General features: G+C 44.7%; 1 protein-coding gene across 1 annotated transcript in view; it reads left to right on the forward strand.

Moving 5' to 3' along the window:
- LOC147659074 (C-type lectin domain family 2 member D-like) overlaps positions 1-13,062 on the forward strand; it is a 52,066-nt gene that overhangs the window by 34,252 nt on the left and 4,752 nt on the right. The gene's annotated exons all lie outside the window — the stretch shown is intronic.

Here is a 13,062-nt window from a genome sequence, read left to right on the forward strand (position 1 = left end):
AGATCCTGTGAGGTGGATCTTCGTCTCCTACTGGGGAAATATTTAACCAGTTTACCTTGTAGGTAACGGGGACTTTTGTCATTGAGGGCGTTATGGGTTGGGCAACAGAAATCTCTTTTTTACATTAAGCCAGTGCAGTTCTCTAAGCAGCGGAATTGATGGAGAGCCGGCTGGATGATTTAAAATCCTTCTTGCAGCCGTATTCTGAACAATTTGCAATTTCGCCAGAAGAGTCTCCCCCACTTTTGCCAGCAGGGCATTGCCATAATCCTGACGGCTGGTTATCATTGCGTGTACTAACGTCTTACGATGGGAGGTGGGTATAAACGTTAGTATTTTCCGAAGAAGTCGGAGACCATAAAAACATTGGCTGGTCTTAGTCGCAATATGGTCTTTCATTGACAAGGAGCGGTCAATTTTTATTCCTAAGACCTTTACGGAGAGTTTAGGGGAGGAAGCAGTGCCCAATTGATCAGGCCATCAATCATCCGTCCAGATTTCTGGGGCTTTCCCCATTAGCATAATTTGCATCTTCCCTGGGTTCAGTTGAAGATAGTTCATAGTCATCCAGTCTGAAATCAGCCTCATGCCATTGGCAAAGCGCATTTTTTCTTGCTCTGGACATTTCTCGATCGTGAACATCAGCTGAGTGTGGTCGGCGTATGAAAGGATTTCAAAACCCAGCTGTTCCACAATTGAACCAGAAGGGCCATAGAACTACAGTGACAAAGGCCACCGGCATAGGCGTTTTCAAAAGCCCAGAGGAATTGCTGCATGCCCCGCTGAGCAGCGTATGCGCGCTGGCTCCGGGTTTGACTTAAAATGGCAGGTTTTAGGACCTTTCTAAAACTAGAATACCTCCGCAGATGCAGGCAGTCTGGAATAGCAAAACACATCCCATTGTACCCCTGTGGGGCCTAGGTGCCCCGTTACAGCTCGGACAGAATAATACTCTGTAGGATAGCACTCGGTCCATCCGTCTCCAGCCGATCCCAAGTGAGCCTTTGCTTCTGCACATATGATCACTGGGCATGGAAACCCTCTGCTTTGTTTTTTCGGGTACAGGCCTGCACCCTATAAAACCACAGGGACCTCCAGAAGGGCTGAGCCCTCCTCTCCCCAGCCCACACCTCTGTGTGGATGTAACGCACCCTCCAATTAATATGGAGTCACCACTCGCCCCACCATCCTCCCTACACTTTGCTCCACCTGCAACCCACATTGGCCTTCCATTCCTATTTACCACATGCTCATTACAAGTGAAACAAGAGATCAGAAAAGTTCCTGGAATCGAGGATGATCATGCAAAAGAGACCAGGTAATCCAAAATCTGCATGGTTATTTTCAGTTTGAGGACTAAAAGTTTCAATAGCTCGATTTAGGTGTATGTTACTGGCTGGCATCGGTCTTCTGGACTTGGTATACCGCCGCCTTAAATCTGGCGAAGTCTTACTGGATCCCTATCTTGTGCTGATGGTTAAGTGGTGCATTTTCCCACTTGTCACCATCATTGCCCCCCACACTCCAGGCAGGTATGGGTGGGTTCCAAGCTATGTGATTTTGCTCCATTTCTTCCCCTCTGACCCCCTTTAGGAACATTCCTCCTAACCTCTGCCAGCTCTTCAAAACCAGTGTGGCATTTGGCGAAAGAAGGGGGTGAGACTACACTTTTATGGGCCACGTGAACTTCAATTCCACTTGCTCAGTGGCACTGAGTGGTATGATCTACTAGTAAGTGAATCCTGCCAGCTGAGCCCTGTTCCTCTCCTACACCATACCTGAATTGGCGGTCTACTCCAAGTAGGCATTAACCATTTTAGCATGCCTGCTTGCTAAATGCATGTACTGTGAAATACCAACTCTTTTTTGTAAGTTTCCCTCTGAGTCCTAACAACAACAATAGAAGGGGGCTCCCCGTAGGGTATCTTAAAGATATAGGCAGGCCAAGGGGGAAAGACAACTGTATAAAGAAAGTTAGAAGGTACCCTGCCAGTTATTTATAGAGGTCCCAACTGGGGGATCCTACTGTGATAAAGTGAGGGGGTGATTAACTCAGAGGCTGAGGCTGCACAGGACAAAACTAAGTCATTCCAACCAAAATAGACAACATGTTGTGAAAAAATACATATTTTTTTATTATTTTCTTTCTTCTTAAATATATTCAAAAGACATACATATATAAATTTAAATAATCAGTGATATTTCATAAAATACATAAGCAAAATTCTTTTCAGGATTAGGGCCTGCCCACACTTCAATCAATCTACCACACTCATTCACACAGGGAGTTTCCTAGCTACAATAGGGACATTCGACTCTCATTCATTCATTCTTATAGTCCTGGCGCAGGCAACAATAGATATTAAATAAGTTGCCTAAAACGGGGGGTTAAACCAGGAGGATGGTATTAATACGGGTCCTGATGTTTTCTTGGAATGGTTGCCGTATTCCTGGGACAACGTGCCGACGCGCGTTTCGGTGGAAGGCCAATGTGGCCACACCTTCGTCAGGGCCAAGGTAGTATGCTGGGCAGGGGTAAGGAGTAAAAAATCTGTTTAGGTCATTGGAGACTCCTACGAACTAAGTGTCATCTTCACCATTTTTAGGAGGGGGTAAGTTTCTTTTGTCACCCAAGATTAAGGAGTCCACCCGTGGCCCCTCCTATAGGGTTATCAGATCAATTGATTCGGATGAATCCTATCACTTCGGACAGACAGAAATATCAGGTCCTTCTTTCGGTTTGTTGCTCAGTTAGTTAGTTATAGCTTCTTCGTTAAATGCTGACGGGCATCAGGATGAGGGATAGTAGCTAGATATTCCTGTATTTTCTAATCCTTTATTTTCGATGCCATAGATCGGGTAAAGAGATATATAGTGCGTCTGGTATCTCCGTAACTTCAGAGTTAATTCGAGCCCGGCTTTAATTTATGGATTCCACCGACAGAGTTTTAGAACCATCGCGGGGGACCGCATCCGCGGGTTCCGTCTAATAGTCGGTCGTTTTCTTTCGATGGGGTTCCGCCGGCTGCCTCGGTCGGCCAGCTTCGTGATACAGGACACTCCTCTGAGTCCTAGCCTTAGGTTTGCTCTTCCAAGGGCTTTTTCACAATTTTTATGTCTGAAGTTCCCAATGTAGAACCAACAAGGTCCGGTCCATAACAGTTTTTAAGGATCTCTACATAAGATCTTTACACAGTGACCCACAATTGTACTTCTTTACATAGTTCTTTTTTATAGATAACCACCATGGCAGGGCTTTTTACTCTCTCTATACACACACTCCATACTTTCCCACTGATGTGCAACATTGCTTAGAAAAGCTTTAAGAAGCACCAGCTTGAGAACAGACCTCTTTGTAAACCAAATTGTCACTTCCGTTTTGCAAAATGCCCACCTATCCTGGACTAAGATCACCAGCCTGAGGTTCCGTGACGATTTGAACCCGTGTTTTCAAGTTTGTCGGAAATACATAATATTAGTATCAGCGAACCGCAAATGATCCATTTAGCACATCCTGGTGTTTTCGCTACGCTACGAGCAAGAGCACTCCTGTTATGAACACATTTCTGATCTACCCATGGCATCCATCTTAGATCATGGCCGCCATTTTGTGTTTCCTTGCCCTCACATATGCAATAGCCTCTGATCACTTCATTCACTCCACTTTGATTAAGGACACGTAGTCTTAACCGGAGATTCACCTCTTACATGACACGTACACCTTAAACCAGATCACGCTGAAGCTGCATGACTCAACAAAGGCTGCCTCCTCTGCCCGAGGCCAGCCCACCTGAACTGGTTCTCGTGTCCATTGTCCTGATCATGATTAGGCGGCCGAAGCCGGTAGCCTTGCCCATTTACGACCCACAAACATCTCCTATCCCACCTTGCCATCTTCCACACCTGGCTCCGTTCCTTTCTTTCTGAATCTTTATTAGGGGGAGGTAACTAACTTTACGATGAGGCGGTCCGGCTCTTGAATGCAATATTGACAAGGGATTGTGATGGACTAGTGGGAACCCCTCTTCGTGATGTTTGGCATCAGATATTATCGACAGTTCCTGTGTAACGCCAAATATTTATTGTTTAAGACACAAAGGTTTGGGAATGTACTGACATGTGAAATATTTGCCTGAAGCACAATTTTTGGTATATAAGGAGCAACCCTCAATGTACAAATCGAACAGGCTCCTAGTCTCTGCCCGTGTGTAGATTCTGTGACTTCTGTGTCCCTGCAGTAATAAACCTTTGGTCTTTGACGCCACCACCGAGAAGCCCGTGTTTCTGTTCATTTGCGCACCAAGGCAGGTGGAACTCCGGGGTCTTTGGGTGTTGTTCCCTGACACCTCTGGACGGAACCAAAAAGTCCAGAACTCCAATTGGCGCCCAACGTGGGGCCACGTCATTCGGTACCGGTCCAAAAGCCTGAAGAGTTCGAGAAGCTTCGTGTGAAGATTCCTGAGGGAGGCGCCCCACTTCATCGATCCCGGCATATCGCAAAAGTGGCCCTGAAGTTCTCTTCCACGAGGGTTCCCGTTCAAGACGGCTGCAGTGGGCCGTTGCCTTGACCGTCGCCCTGTCTTGGACCCAAGGTGCAGCCTTAGTACAGCGAAACGTGACGGGTTTCTCCTTGGTGACGTCTTCAGTGCCTCAGTTAAGTATTTAGTGATAGCTAGCTGGTTACTTTGTGAGGATTGTTAAAAATCCTTGATCGGTTCTTGGTTTGGTTTGGTTTCGTAAGATTATCACTAGTTGTTCTGGTTACGATAATCTATTTGGTTCAGTTTGGGTATCGATACATTAGTTTGGTTTTGGTAGGCCTAAGTTCTTGGTTCGAGTGCACATATTTGTTCCGTGTTTTGTTTGTCTTGTGTTCCAGGCTGAAAATGGTAAGTCGGAAAATGTTGTCTTGTTTTAGTTGCAACAGTGATTCACGATTGGAGGATTCCTGTCTGGTTCCTCCGATTGGGACTCCCCTTTATGACCTATATTGCAAATTTGGAGTGGGTCCTATATCCTATAACGAAGTGTGGGTCCGTTACTGTAAGAAAGATGGTGTCCTTAGTTGGCCACTACATGGTAGTTTTGAACCCGAGATCCTTGACAATTTAGAAGCGAAACTGTTTAAGAAGAAAGCCCGGCCGGCAATGTTTGATTCTTTCCGTTACTGGCGAAAGGAATCTAAACAGAGAGAAATGAAGAGGTTAAAAAAAGAACAGAAAGAGCAAGAAGAGTTAACTCTAGAGCAAGCAACTAAAAAGTTGCAAGATAATGAGTGCGAGAAGGCTATAGATGTAGCAATTAGAGAGCATAATTTAGCGATTGACAAGTGTTACCCTGCCTTGCCATCGAAAACAGCTAAGATACTAGAGGATCCCGAAAACGATCCTCTGTTGTCTTATCTGTTACGCTCACCTCCACCGTACGCACAAGGTGCTACAACTCAACTTGTACCGAATGTTCAATTGCCGGTTGCTGGACAACCTGGCGTTCTTGTTCCTCAGAATCTAGTTCCTGTACCTCCTGTGATCAATGTGAATGTTCCTACGGCTCCTCCTTTTCCTGGGTTGCCGACTTCTATACCTGTATCTGTCTCGCTTACACCTACTACTTCACAAACTATTTTCATCGATACTCCTACCGCTTCGCAATCTGTTCCTACCTCTACTGTGTTCTCTACGTCTGCGAGTATGTTAACTCCACTTTCTGTACGTCGAAAAATAACTGATTCTGTTGCTAATATTCTGTCTCCTTTATATAAATCCCTAATTAAGACTCCTACTTCTGATTCAGTTCAGAGACGTAGTCAGCTACCAAGTACTGAAGAACGGGGAGTTTTAGATTCCACGGCTTTCAGATGGATTACGAAAGTTAGAAGATATAATACGAGAGATGTATTAGATACGTTTATGCAATGGAAAGAACCAACGCAACGGTACGTCTTTGATGAGATGTGCTCGTTGTTACGTGAGGAAATAGAGGAAGATGATGTTGAATCAGACTTGGAAGATTTAATTAAGGTGCAAAAAGAGTTTGCTGCAGGAATGATAGTGGGCGATAATATAAAGGAAGCGATGGAACTTATTTTGAGTTTTAGGAATGATCCATCTCTTCGTTCGCCGAGAGATTTAGAGAAAGGTAGAATGAAGCTAAGTCGCCAATATCCTATGAGGGAGGTTCCTCCAATTTGGCGCGAAGCTGTGCAAGCTGATCAAAACGCTGGTATTGTAGCTGCTCCAGCACAGTTCCAACGAGTGTGGATACACATTCCATGGAAGCGAGCAGAAGTACTAGCAGTGAAACAGGCTTTACCAGATCCGCGTAAGAATCCGGCTGGATATTACAAGGAATTGACACAGACAGTTGAAGCTTGTATAATGAATTTGGCAGACATTGACATGCTATTTGGCAATGTAGTTCCACAACCAGTGTGGGCTAAAATTCGTAGAGAGGATCATCAAGCAGCTTTAGGTGGTGATTGGGCAGCTATCACTGCAGCAGATGGTCAGCAAACGGGTGGTGCAAAACCCGAACCCCTAATTGCTAATCTTCCTGGTAGAATAATTGATCTAATGAAGACTCTGATGCCTGCGTTGCGTGTTAATTGGGATAAATTGTCTGCATGCAAGCAGAAGAAAGACGAAAGTGTCTCTGACTTCTTCACGAGGTTCGAAGAGACTTTTGTAGATCATAGTGGTCAGGATATGAGCACAGAAGGAGGACAGAGATTGTTTGTCGATAAATTTGTGCATAATCTGTTACCTGAATTATGCAATAAATTAAAGGACTCAGAGAGTGCGTGGGCTGTTTCCACGACTGCGCAAATTCTTGCGACTGCACAGTACTACGAAAATAGGGATAAAGAGGAAAAAGAGAAATCAGAGAAGAAAACGAAAGATTTAAAGACTAAAGTTCTTTTACAGCAGGCGTATCCGCCTCGCACGAATCAGACTAATATGCAACAGAATTTGTATCAAAAGACAGATTATAATTCGACCAGGCCTCAATACCAGTGGAATCAGTGTGCGTACTGTAAGAAAGAGGGTCACTACAAGAATGATTGTCAGATTCTAGCGCAAAATAATGCGGCAGCAGCTCAGAGAGGTCGTGGTGGTGTTGCGCAGAATTCTAGAGGTCGAGGGCGAGGTGCTATGCCTCCGCAAACAAATGATCGTCCCTCTAATCACTTTGATCAACGAAACGTACAGTCAGCTCAACAAAATAGATCTCAGCAATATCTTGTTGAGGATTATTGTGAAGTTGATGAGGGATTCCAGCAAAATGGGTACTAGGACAGCCATAGACAGAGAGAGGGAGTAGTATCAGTTCCAGTGGATCAGAGTGGGCCTTATGTCGCAGTAGCAACATCAGGTGTAGTCGAACCGTTTCTGTTGGATACTGGTGCTGCGAAAAGTTCTATAATTCATGCGAAACTCCCTGGCGCACCTTTGTCTGGCTCAACAAATGTTTCCGTAGGTTTTTCAGGCGCCCCTGTTTACAACCCGATATCTAATCCTTTGTCTATTTCTGTTGGACCATGCCAATTGAAAGCACCCTTGATTTTGACGACAGGTTGTAATGAAAATCTGCTTGGTTTAGATTTGTTAAAACGACTATATGCGACATTGTACTGTTCTCCGGAAGGGGTACAGCTTACGTTGGGTAAAAGACTCACTTCTCCAATGTACTTGTCAATGGACGCACTCCCGCCAGAGTTGCGCTCACTCCCAGATTCTCTTTGGGCGACTGGTCCTAATGATGTAGGCCTTTTGGAAATACCACCGTATGTAGTAACTTTGAAAGCGAATGTAAAATTTCCTAGAATTCCCCAATATAAAATATCAAGTGAAGGAGAACGTGCACTTTTATTGATTGTGCAAGATTTGATTAAGAAAGGTGTGGTTGAAGAAACTCGAGGAAATGTTTGTAATAGTCCTGTATTGCCGATTCTGAAACGAACTGATCCTACGAAGCCTCCAGTATATAGGTTTGTCATAGATCTCAGAGAAGTTAATAAGATTGTGGTTCCGCAGTTTCCTGTGGTTCCAGACATTACTGCCTTGTTAACATTGATTCCTGCCACAGCCAATTGGTTCTCAGTCATCGACTTGAAGAATGCCTTTTTCAGCATTCCGATAGCCGAGGAAAGCAGAGATATTTTTGGCTTCTGTCTAGGAGGTCGAAGCTTCAGATTTAAACGCGCTCCACAAGGCTACTGTGAGAGTCCATCTATTTACAGTCAAGCATTAAAAAGCCAGTTAGATTCTTTTGTCCTTCCTCCAGGCTCTGCCCTAGTACAGTACGTAGACGATCTTTTAGTGGCTGCCGATGACAAGGACACTTGCAAAGCAGCTACGGTATCACTATTGCATCATTTGTCTGATTTGAATCACAAGGTGTCACCTTCCAAAATGCAATACTGCTGCCAAGAAGTGACCTACCTAGGTCATCTCTTGTCAAAGGAGGGAAGGAAGTTGACCCCAGAAAGAATAAAAGCAATTACACAAATGAGTGTCCCACGCACACAGAGGGAAGTACGTGCCTTTCTAGGTATTACCTCTTACTGTAGGCAGTGGATCCCGAATTTTTCTCTGTTAGCGAAGCCATTGGTAGCTTTGACTGGGAAAAATGTTCAGAGTCCGGTGCCTTGGTCTGATGAATGTCAGGAGAGTTTCACTGAATTGCGAAAAGCCTTGTGTTCAGCTCCTGTATTGGGTACACCTGATTACAGTAAACCATTCACGCTCTACGTTCACGAAAGAGAAGGTTGCGCGTTGAGTGTTCTGACACAGAAGTTTGGTGATAAACAACGCCCTTGTGCGTATTTCTCATCAACATTGGATCCGGTAGCCAGAGCGTTACCTAGTTGTTTGAGGGCTACAGCGGCAGCTGCGGCTTCCATTCGACAATCTGCTGGATTGGTGATGAACAACATGCTAGTGGTCATGGTTCCTCATGCAGTGGATACACTCATGAACCGAACGAAGACACAACACCTTACCAGTGCGAGATTATCTGGTTACGAATTGACACTACTAGCGAGTCATATTCAGATCAAAAGATGTAATGTATTGAATCCAGCAACACTGTTGCCGACTGATCTAGAGTCGAGTGATTCTGAGCCACATGACTGCTATTTTAAAACGGAGGAAGAGACAAAAGGACGAATTGACCTTAAAGATACTCCGTTACCCGATCCGGATGGTACGCTATATGTGGACGGGTCATGTTTTAAATTAGAGAATGGTGATGTGACTGCTGCTTACGCGGTGACGACTTTGAAGACGATTGTGGAAACTGCAAGAGTGAGTCAGAATTCTGCCCAAGCTGCAGAATTAATAGCTCTAACGAGAGCATGTGTTTTAGCTGAGGGAAAGAGAGTGAATGTGTTCACAGATAGTCAGTACGCATTTGGCGTGGCCCATAGTTTTGGCCGGTTGTGGAGAGAAAGAGGTTTCATTACGTCCCATGGGACTAAGATTCAACATGGTCAGCTAGTTAACGACTTGTTGGAATCTTTAACCTTGCCGACTGAAGTTGCGATTGTGAAGTGCAGTGCTCATAAAGCAATCACGGATGATGTTGGACGTGGGAATGCTTTTGCTGATGAAATTGCTAAACAAACAGCTAGAGACATGATGAGCAGAATGTATGTTGCAACGTCTGCAAGATGGATTGCTGAGTCTGGAATGTGTGAAGATACAATGGAAAGTGTGAAAGAGATTCAGAGAGAAGCGACTGAGGAAGAGAAACGTGTATGGAGAGAGAGTACGGGCAAGTTGGATTCAAATGGATGTTGGATTGATTTGACAGAACAGCAGCGTTGGATGTTGCCGGATGCGTATGTGCTTGCAGTAGTGACAATGGCGCACGGAGTAGCGCATATAAGTTCTAAAGGCATCTGTAAGATGTTGGCTCCGGTCTGGAAGAATGATGGGATCAGTAAATGTGCAGAGAGAGTGGTGAAAAATTGTATGGTGTGCTTGATGCATAATCCTGGTAAGGGAACTCCAACTCCAGCTGGTCATTTCGCTCCTCCTTCCTGTCCATTTGAAGTGATTCAGTTAGATTTCATTCACATGGAACGCTGTAATAATTTAAAATACGTCTTGGTGGTGGTTTGTGCTTTTTCCAGGTGGATAGAAGCATATCCACTGAAGGACAATACTGCCTTATCAACTGCCAAAATCCTTCTCAAAGAATATTTCCCTAGATTTGGAATGCCACGGATTGTATGGTCAGATAACGGAAGTGAGTTTATAGGGAAAGTTATGCAGAGTGTGTGTGCAGGCCTAGGGCTGAAACAAAAATTTCACAGTGCGAACCATCCCCAGTCTGCTGGTCTAGTGGAGGGTTATAATGGCACCCTCAAGCTGAAGATAGCCAAAATACAAGCTTCCACAGGTTTGGCTTGGCCAGACGCACTTCCTTTGGCCTTGTTATCAACGAGAGCAACAGTGCATTCTAGAATAGGGCTTTCTCCATACGAGATTGTGTTTGGCCGCCCGGCAAATGTCTGGGGTGTGCCAAGGCCTAAACAATTTTGCTCCATTGAATATCCTATGTTGATAGACTACCTTTACGACTTGACTGCTAAATTGAGTCTTATTCATCAACAGGTTTTCGATGCACTACCAAAGCCTCCGGAGAGTCCAGGGCATCAACTGAAACCGGGTGACTTCATTGTGGTCCGGAACTTCGGGAGGACAAAGAATCTTCAGCCTCGCTACATCGGCCCCTTCCAGGTCCTGCTGGCAACGAGGACAGCCGTACGTGTTGCTGGCCGCAAGCACTGGATCCACGCTTCCCACGTAAAGCGTGTTCCGTTGCCGCTGCCTTATGACGACTGGGTGAAGAAGGGAATTGGTGCCTCCGAATCTGAAATCACCCCGAAATTTATCCCCTTCAGTGATGCCGATTTGATTATTGACACTTTGAAACCTGACTCTTCTCCTGAGAAAACTCCTTCGAACATTGAACATTTGTCTCCAGCATCAGAAGAAACTTTGTTATCTGCGAACTTAAACTCTGCAACAGCTGCTAGTGATACACTATTTTCCGATCAGACAGTACCAACGAAGAAGAGATACAACCTTAGAAGCCATAAAAAGGACTAATAAAGCAGGCAACTGCATATTGTAATTTCGATACATATATATATATTGAACTTTTGCTTTTCAGCCAGGAAGTTTGCTATTGTTTATTGTTTTTAAATTGCCTTGCCGTCTGGGTAGCCGTAGGGTCGTGGCTGTGTGCCTAGTTTGAATTTGCAGGGGTCTGACACAAGGTCGATCTTTCTGTTGGTTCTGGGAACTCCCAGGGCTGACAGAGGCATTTTCATCTACGTACACATCATCAGTGGTCGCGAGCGGATTGTAGAAGATGGAGCTTCCTGCGCTGCAACGAGAAAATGTGATTTATGTTCGCAGAAACAGACTGTACAAAATTCTTCGTAGCAAATGCTTTTTGATGCAATGTGCCGTTACATTTTTGATTATTTTAGCAACATTGGTGGGTGGAATAGTCTTTAGTATAAATCTGATTTTTGTGCCAGTTACTACAGTACCTCCCCTTGATCCTGCTACTTCTACTGTTTCTTCTATACACTCTTTTCACTCGTTTCCTGAACATGAGCAACTCCGACGTTCAGAATTCATTAACAACACTTTTGTACAGCTCTTGCATCAACACCAACTGGTAGTTAACACTACAGACTGCTGGGTGTGTGGCTTGATACCCCACACTATGGATAAAGGTATTCCCTATCTGGTTTTGCCTTTCAGCTACAATGGATCATTTCAGGCCCTTCAAACCATCTTTGCTTATGCCCTTGAGACCTATCCTCCACGTCCACCACGTTCCACTAAATATAACTCTGCCAACAAAGCTTTAGTCCAGGGAATTATTGACATGATCAAGGATGTCAATAATACTCCATCATACCCTAGAGACGAACTACGAGTGTATTTAAGTTGGAATACTTCAGAGTATCGCCTTAGTTTAGGAGAAAGCAAGCGTAAAAGCTCAACTCCAATCTGGGTCGTACCTCACCGAGGTCAGGTCTGTTTGCAAGGTAATGGGAGAAATCCGAGAGCTCAGCTAGGGAGGAGTGAGTGCGTAGAAACTTACGTATTCCCGTCTAACTCTTCCCCTGCCTTTCTTACTGCTAGGGGTACCTACTTCATCTGTCGAGACAGAGCATATACATGGTTGCCTGCTGACTTTGCAGGTTCATGCTACATTGCTCGATTGTTGCCTCCGACTTACACTGCTTCATCTGATTACCACAGAACAAGAGTAGCGAGAGGCGTCTTCAACAAAGAAGATACTGCTGGTCAGGAAGCTGGAGACTTCTTCAAAGGCTTCCTTCCGTTCTGGGGGCCAATGGCTAATAGTAGAAACATACGTCAGCTAACACGGGTAGTTGAATCTACTATTACCGAAACTGCTGGTGCCCTTAGCAATTTGACAGCCGAGCTTCAGGCGGATAGACTCATGACGTTGCAAAACCGTATGGTTTTAGACGTTATCCTTGCAGACCGAGGTGGGGTATGCAGAATGATCCAATCGAGCTGCTGTGTCTTTATTCCTAATAATGCTCCAACAGTCTATGAGGCGATCTCAAAGCTACATAAGATCTCCGATTCCATACATGTAGATGAGGGAAACTGGTCCTTTATGGAATGGTTTTGGACTCTGATCTCAGCATGGGGATGGAAGGTTCTTATGGTCATTGGTGTCATCCTAGTATTCCTATTCTCATGTTGCCTGATTATCCAGTGTGGTCCAGCTCTGTGTAGTCTTTGTGCTGCAACCTGTTTTAGGAAACCACCTGCGTTTGGAGAAAAGGCACGAGAAAGGATGATGATACAACAGCATGTCACTGACCTAATGAGCATAGAATTAGACTCTGATATAGACTGATTAATTGCCTATGTAAGGGCAAAAGGAGGGTCTGAGGTTCCGTGACGATTTGAACCCGTGTTTTCAAGTTTGTCGGAAATACATAATATTAGTATCAGCGAACCGCAAATGATCCATTTAGCACATCCTGGTGTTTTC

Source organism: Lissotriton vulgaris, unplaced genomic scaffold (genome assembly GCF_964263255.1).
Source record: "Lissotriton vulgaris unplaced genomic scaffold, aLisVul1.2 SCAFFOLD_921, whole genome shotgun sequence".
Taxonomy (NCBI): Eukaryota; Metazoa; Chordata; class Amphibia; order Caudata; family Salamandridae; genus Lissotriton; species Lissotriton vulgaris.